The sequence below is a fragment of the Thalia democratica genome, chromosome 5 (genome assembly GCF_965202585.1).
Source record: "Thalia democratica chromosome 5, ktThaDemo2.hap1.1, whole genome shotgun sequence".
NCBI classification, from domain to species: domain Eukaryota; kingdom Metazoa; phylum Chordata; class Thaliacea; order Salpida; family Salpidae; genus Thalia; species Thalia democratica.
In genome coordinates, this window is record NC_139169.1 from 34,574,885 (window position 1) to 34,583,695 (window position 8,811).

Below are 8,811 nucleotides of genomic sequence, written 5' to 3' on the forward strand. Positions count from 1 at the left end.
TTTTGATGATCTGACGTTTGCGTTTCGTCGAAGTTCGGAATCGTTTCGTCCCAACGAGTAGATACCATGCATGATGACGTCATACTAGAAAGTCTTTTCAGTGCCTTGTAGCTGAAAGGTGCTCGGGACGGTTGGTGTTGATTACCGCTGACGTTACGACTTTTTGGAACGGGTTTTTCCAGTAAACAGTAGACGTTAAAAAAAATTCCACGCAACGCTGTTGTTGGAAGCCAGTTTTTGTAAAAAATACTGGCAAATTTCGCCTGTGTTTTCATCGATGTTTGGGTGCAATATTTTGCTGTCGAACCTCACTGTGGGCGGTTGAAACGGGTATTGAGCAGGAAATTCAATCGTGAGTTCGAACGTCTTGCCTTCGTATTGCGTGTCGGGAGTCCGTTGATTTTTGCCCGAATAACTGTCAAATCTTCGATCACCGGACTGACACTGACGTAATCCGTGAGATGATACTCAAGTTTTCCAAATTTATCCTCCTTCTTTGTAAATATTTGGTCGTTTTCGAGCACTTTTTTAATTTGCTTTAGGACTTTATTTGTCATTTTGTATTAAAAAGTTTTCTAAAAATTTTCATGTGTAATAAACTATATTAAACTAAAAATAATTTTAATAATAGTCAGTGGCAAGTATAGTTTTTTTTCACAGAGCAAAGACTGTGTGGAACAAATTACCACAATATGTGGTATCGTGTGGGAGGGTGGAACAATTTCGCTTATAAGAACTTAAATTTATATTAAATACTATAATTATCAGTAAAATTCAGTAACTTTTCTTAAAAGACAATAGAATAAAAAACAATTTTTTTCATAAGTTTTAACTTATCCATTTAAATAATTACTGATTTCTTCATTTTTCTATTTGTAACATTATTATAATTAGTACAAGTGTGTTTGTATGTACTAAGATATCACCTTTTAAATCAATCAAAGAAGTAACTAGCTTATGAGTTCTTTATAATTTTACCTTTTTTTTAGTATATTTATTCTGTTATTTTTTGTTGAATATTAAAGTATTCTATTTTAGTTTATTTTTCTTCTAATGTTTCTGTTTAAGTTACACAGGTTTTGATGCCTGAGTCCAACATTGCACAATAAACAATATAATATAATAATAATAATGACACAGACTTAAAAACTTAGGCAATAAAAAACAACTTAACTATATAGTTTAGCTAAACAAAAATGATATTTTAAACTTTATTTTTATATTTTAGTTTAAAATTTAACATAAGATTGTTTAACACTACTTTTTTTAAAATTATTCCTTTTCGTCTAATTTACGAAAACAGCATCTTAAATTTAAACCAGTTATTTTCATTCTGTTACTTAAATATCTTGTTTGAGTTTCTTAATAAATATCCCATTTAGTTTACCTAACAACTTTTAATTATGCACTGATTTAATCTACTGGAAGATAACTACAAAAAAGTTTAAAACTTTAAAATAACTAATTGGTTATTAATTTTATCTAAAATGCATAAATTTGTTGTAATATCAATAAAAACTTATGTGAATCGGATTTTTTATCCTTTCAGATTTTGGTATCTTAGATAAATATTGAAGTTTTTTACAGTAGATTCAACAAAAAAAGTCTGCCTGAGTGACAAAAACTAGCTTGATCTTTAGTTTATGATGATACTGGAGTAAATGTAATAGGATTCAAAACTTAAAAAGTCTGCTGCAACTTAAGCTTAGATAGAGAACGAAACTACTAAAAGCAACATGTGTAAGTATTTATAATATTAAAAATAATATAAAACTAACAAGACTAAATCATAAATTATAAGTACCTAAAACAGATAAAAAATCAATATCGAAAAATTTCTTTAAATACTAGTAGGAGTATTATCGAAATATCTGAATTGGACTAAAATGTTCAAAAGGTTTTAATTTGTCCAAGTTAAGACCGAAAAAGAAAATTAAGTATCCAGAGTTGTCAAAATGATAATTTGTGTTGTGCCAATCGAGCACCGAAGCATTTAAACTTTTTTTTGTTGATAGTTTCATGCTCGAGTAAATAAGGCAATGCCTTTTCACAAGTAAGCACTGAATTTTAAAAATATCTTAGTGTACCCTTGAATTTTTTAAAACTTTTCAAATTTGTTAAAGTAAGCCTTAGTAGCCTAAATTAATGGCAACCCTGAATATGTTAAATTTGGTAAAAAACACTTACACCACCCATATGATCTTTACAACAATTAATACAAGTATCTATCTAGTAGTTAACTCAAGTTATGCGTTTTTTGAATTCATAATACACTTTAACAATACTGAGGTGTAATGTGTATGTTTAAATAAAATTCAAACATAAAAATGTTTAATCTACTTACAATTTTCTTTTAAAGATTACAGCTAGTAACATTACATTTTGGTGCTTTTAAATAAGTTAGTTACAAAAATAACCCTTTAAAATAAAAAAGTTTTAATAATTCTAAATTCATAAGCTTACTTGTTGCAGTGTTTAAAAATTATAAAAACCATCAATTTTATTTTACTTAAAATTTAATGGTGAGTTAAACGATAAACTAAATATAACTACATATATTTGTTATGTATATAAACAATATAATAATTGATAAAACTATCCAGACTTTTTGTAAAGAACAAAGCTATCCTGACTCAGCCTGAGTTAAAAAATATTGATAATATCTTGAGTAATCTTAGTCATCCTAAAATTTTAAAATATTTCAAAATATTCTGAGTATTCTTAGTGAGTGGCAACCCACTCATTTAAAATCATAGTTTCTACAAACAGCTAAAAATTTATTTTCTTATAATTAACATTACATTTTTCAATAAAGCATTGATTTTGAAGTTTATCCTATTTTTATTCTAAACTTAAAAAAAATATTAAGAATTTTATAAACTTGAAAGCTTAACTTAAAGCTTTAAATTATTACCAGTACAGACCTACGATGAGCTGTAGACATTGTAAAAAAAAATCTGTTTGGTTCTGGAGGTTGGTTCGTAGATAGACGTCGAAATAAAAATGGTTTAGAAGTCTCGATAGAAATCAACGGCAAAGACTTCGGTTCATCCAAAACCCTACCTCCAACAAATATAGCGCGGTGCAACGCTGAGGCGGTCTGTCTAAACGGCGACGTTTTTGTTTTCCGAGGCTACCGTGCGCGTTCGCAGATTTCAACATCTGTGGAAAAATACTCGTTTCTCACTAAGACTTGGAGCGTGGTAGCTGATGATCCTCGCGATGATCACTTGTGCGGCGACCGGAGGCGCTTTTGCCTCAGCCCGTTTACGAACAAAGTATACATCTTCGGAGGTGGTTACTAAAATGCAAGTGTCGATACCGACTCTTGTTTGCAGTTTGACGCGGAAAGCGCACGTGGAAGGCCCGAGAGAGTGCTCTGCTTGCGCGGTTTTTAAAAGAATAATCGTGGTCGGCAGCGGGCAAAATTGCTACGGTACAGATGAACTGAACACGGAAGAGCCTTACTGTGATGATGAAGAGTTTTACACGGAAGAGTCCTATTGTGATGATGAGGTAAAACAGTAGAGTCTGCGGACGACAAATGGACTCCAATGCCGAATCTGAAAAACGGAACGTCTTGTCACAGCATGTTGGTTGTTACGAACAGGCTGTACGTGTTGGAAGCGGAATTCGAGTGCGACAGCGCCTGCCGGCTCACAACGCTCAATTCGCCACCCGACAACTTTTTATTCAACTGTTTCCCCTTGGCCATTAAATTCATTTTCATTAAAAAATTTATTCACAATGGATTTTTATATGACTTTTTAATTAAAAGTACGTTTCTTTTAATTATTTAAAATTTACATTAGTTTGGTTTTTCATTAGTGTTTATCAAAATAAATCATTAATATTTAGCGGTTTATATTTAAAAAAAACAAATAAATAAAGAATAAATGAAATTATAAAAAACCAACTGTTTAATATAACTTAAATTATTTTTTAAATAACATTATTTTTATTTACGCTTGAATTATCTAAAATACGCAAGCTTTATTTAAAATAAAGTTGTTAAGGATATTTTATAAAAAATATATGTAGTTTTTATTTATGTAATTGCAATTTTTTGTCCTTACTTCCGTAAAAGTTTAGAAAAAAAAAAAAACTTTATGCTATTTAGCGCAACAAATTTATAACTAGTCAGCGACGTATTGGTGGAATATTCAGCAGATGAAAAACAGTTAGATGCACAAAAAAAAGGTAAACTTTTAGGGGTCGTACTTAACAAACTACATCAAATTAAAAAAAAAACATTAAACTTTTAATTAAAACTTAATTTTTTGATATTTTAGTCATAATTTGGCAAACAAATAGTGTCGTCATAAGTGCTGAAAAAACAAAATATTTTTTTGCCTTGACCTTTAATTTGAAGTTGAAGCTTGAAAAAAAAAACATAAACCTGGAAATAGAAAAAATAACTTTAATTTAAGAAAACAAGTTTTAATTTTTTGACAAAGACAAAAATAATGCTAAAATGACCATTTTATCAAAGGGTCTTTACGTCGAAAGTAAGCCTCAATACATTTTGTCTTTTACTTTGTTTAAAATTCAAAGAAACATTTTAATGAAAATAAAAAACTTTTTGTCTTAAAATTAATATTAAGTAAGATATGCCATGAGGAAGTGAGACTAAATTTGAAAAAAGAGGAAATTTGAAATTTTCTGAAAATTTATGGTCGTTTACAAAAGTCAGTGTGAAGTAAAAAATCATTGCAAAATAAAGGGAGCTAAATGTAGCTCGATAGACAAACTTAACTATAAACATTGAGTATTACATAATGAACAACTGCTTTATCTATATGTAAAAAGCCATGAAACCAAAAATATTAAAAATTTTTGAAGAAAAGTTACTATATAAAAAAGTAAGAAGTTGTAACTAGTGGTCGGCAGGCAGTTGGTGCTCGCAGGCCAAGTTTTAAGTATTTAAAATCTTCGCGAGCCGCAGTTTTAGTTCTAGTGACCCTTAAATAATATTTTGGTTTTAGTTTTAGTAACACTAAAAATAGTTTTACTTTTATTCAGTTTATTACTTTAAGTGACTTTTAGATACACATAAAACGCCAATTTAAATTATACATAATCTACAGAATAAAATTTACATTGACTAATATGCTTACGTCTTAACAAACTACGTACTGTTTCGAACACTTAATAAGTTTAACTTAAAATTTTTATCATTTTTCTTACAATCTAGTTCTCTATGAAATCGAGCTTGAAAAACATTTTTGGGGAACTTATATACATCTATTATAAAATGAACTGCTTTTTCGTATTAAAAATATCAACTTTTGAAAAAAATTTTGCGTTTTAAATAGTTTTAACTCTTTAAAAAATCAGTAATTAGTTAACTAAATAAAATTTATACCTATTGTATAGTAAAAATACTAAAAAAATCATTTTCAAATATTTAATACTCAAATACTTTAATAAACCAACATATTAATATCAAATTAGTCTTTTACATGGTTGTCACTTAAAAAGCAAAATCGACTGAGTTAAATCAAACCAGTCTACGTTTATTAAAAGTTGAAAAAGCTAAAAACTTTCTGTTAATCAAACTTTTATACCTTAACAAAGCATCATAATTATAAAAAGCACATAATATGTAAGTTGGCTAGAAAACAATTACAGTTAATAAACTACACTACAGTCAAAAAATCTATTATGAATATTCGATGATTTACTCAAAGTGTTTGAAATAAAAGTTTTATACACACCTGAGTTTTTTAAATGTCTTAAACAGGTCTAACCTAGTCTGAGCTTTTTAAATTTTTAAACTAGCCTATTTGTTTGGGAACCCTGTTTAGAATGAAGTTCATAAAATAATTAGGTTAAAAACTTTATAAACTATTAACTAAGTATATTTAAAAAAGTTTTTTAAAGAAAATGTGTTGGCGGTAATAAAAGATTTTTGTTTATTTTTGAAATGACAACAAGAATTCATGTTTAGAAGAATCTTGAAGATTATAAAGCCGCAAAAATCAAATTAAGACCTTAATCAATCTTTAAGATGAGAGCACTGATACTATAGACACTGCTCATCTGAGTGATTTTATAAGAATTTTAGAAGAATTTCTAGGTTTAATTTCAATGCAAAGCACAACAATAGGTAAAGACATTTTAATGTCAAACGTGCAATGCACAAATATAATGGTTGTTCATTTTAAGTTTTTGTAAACAATGTTGCCCCATCAATTATTGCTATATAGATGATGGTAATATAATTTTGTTTAAAACCAGATCTTGGACTTATGTTGTTTATCAATTAACTTTATTAGTTATAAACCAGGAAGTATTATGTGCGAAGACAACAAGCTTACAAAATTATGAAATTAATAATTTATGTAGCATTTTGTCATCAAACTTTACTACCGGCAGTTTTGAAAAGTAGTAAAAAACGAAAAGTCAATACGTTGACCTACTTTACTTTTGGATTGTTCTTTGGTTAAGTTTTTGTTTGATGTTATAAAGAGCCTTTGAGTTAAGAAAAGAAATTGGATCTTTTCTAAAAAGTATAGATATAAATATTACTGCTTATAAACTTGATACTATACTTGATACTATGTTTAGAAATTCTGGTATGTTTTACATCGCAATTTAAAAACATAACTTGTTATTACAAGAAAACAAAAAGTTATTCTATGAGATATAGTTTAATATTATGACTTTTGAAACAAAGTTAAGACAATTGGGGTTTCAGACAAAAGAAAAATATACAAAGTTCCAAAACTTTTGAAAAATCTAACTAAAAACAGATTTTGACGTTTTAGATACAATTAAAAACTTATCAGCCGAATTTTCCACACGACTTTTTGACCTTCAATTATTAGAAAATAAATCCAAATCCTATAAAACTTCCATAAAAAGTGTAGCGCACATTTACAACCAAAGTTTAAGACGTGCGACCAAAGTTTAAGACGATAGCTTGGTTAAAATTGTTTTTTTTTTGTAGTTTAAGGAGTATTATAATTCATTAAAGAACGCGAAGAAATAGCAAACAAAAAAATAATTGCCAAAAATTTTGTTTGAAGAATGATAGTATATACCTAACAAAAATTCTCTTAATTTGTTTCATATATATTATTTTAAGTCTGTCTGTACACACTTAGATATTACTTATAAAATAATAGTAAAGAAAAGTAATTTTTAAACTTAACTTTATCTAACTAACTACTAAATAAAGATTTTGTTCAAATAACGATCATCTGAATACATTTGTATGTATAGGAATCAATTTAAAGTACACAGAAAACTTGTTAAAAATCAAAAAGTGTCGAAACAAAAATACAATAAACCTAAATTTTTATTATCATATAACATTTAATGTGTTTGTGTACACTTAAATATGACATATAGTTATATATAAAAAAACTACAAAAGAAACATAGGTATAAATTATATGTCAAACTAAATAATTAATTTGTAAAAAGATGACATTTTACTTAATTACTGTGCATTAATCTTGTACATAATGGAAAACATTTGCATTTAGTTTATTTATTGAATAAGTGATATATAAATTACTGAATCCAAGCACTCTTTAGTCTTTACACTCTTTTCCAGATGATAACTTGCTGCTGTAAGAAGAAAGTTATCATGAAACTGTGAAAAAATATTAGTCAAATTCTTATCTGTCTTATTTATAGTTTTTAGCCAAAGCAGTAAAGTCTTTTAATTTTTTTTGAATGTTATACAGGAACTTAAAACGAAATTGATCAAATCAAATCAAACTACTGTAAAAATTTTGACTAAAAATAAATTTTTGTTTAGCGGGCCACATAACTTTCTTCCGCGGGCCGCATTCAATTAAAAAAGTTAACGTGCTCGCGGGCCGCAGGTACACCCTTCGCGGGTCGCAGTTGGCCCGCGGACCGCTGTTTGTTGACCCCTGCTGTAAACAGTTATTTTAAGTTGGCTTCAATATTTTTAGCTGAAACTAGTTTTTACTTTATTAAATTTGTACGTTTTACAGTAAGCAATTAATTAGTTCATATAAAAAATGTACAAAAAAATATTAAACTACATGATAAGCTTTGTTTTTAAACTTAAACTGCATAAACTTCTTAAATAGTTTTAACGTTTTTATAGTTTGTAAGCTATATAACACTCACTATAAGAGCAAACCTTTTTAATAGCACTTGATTATGTTAATGAAGCATAACTTAAAGCCATAAGGGAAGGTATACAATGTTTTTACAAATTAAAAGTTTTACTAAAGCTTCTAGTTTTCTATGATTTATTTAATTGTGTAAATAAATAGTAAAACTAACATTTAATTTAATTTTTCAATTTTTTTTTTAATTTGTTATTTGTACCTCAGGGTTTTTTAGTTTAGTTTGACATTTAAATCAAAACTTAGATAGTTTGATACTTTTTACTAAACCCTGGGTAGTGTTTTGTTTCAAGACGACAATATTTAAAATATTTATGAAATATTTGGTAAAAGTTTTTTTCTAAATTTGTTTTTTAATTTTTAATGTTTCAGATTATTTTTTTTTTTAATTTTTTTCTGCCACCAAAACTATAGCAAAATACTTGAGATTACATTCGAAAATAGGATAGTTATAAATAGGAGTACCAAATTAACTAGCTATATTGATTAGGGTTGTCAAAAAACATGGAAAAATCTGAAATTTGAAATTACTCTTAAACAAATTTAATACTATTTTAATCTACACGATTACAGTTTAAACATTGTTACACCTTTTTAAATTAAAATTTATCTTTTACTTAATTACTTATAACCTTAGTAACTTGATTACTTTTTGCTTAATCTTTCTTAAAAAACATCCTTTTTACAAATCATTATTA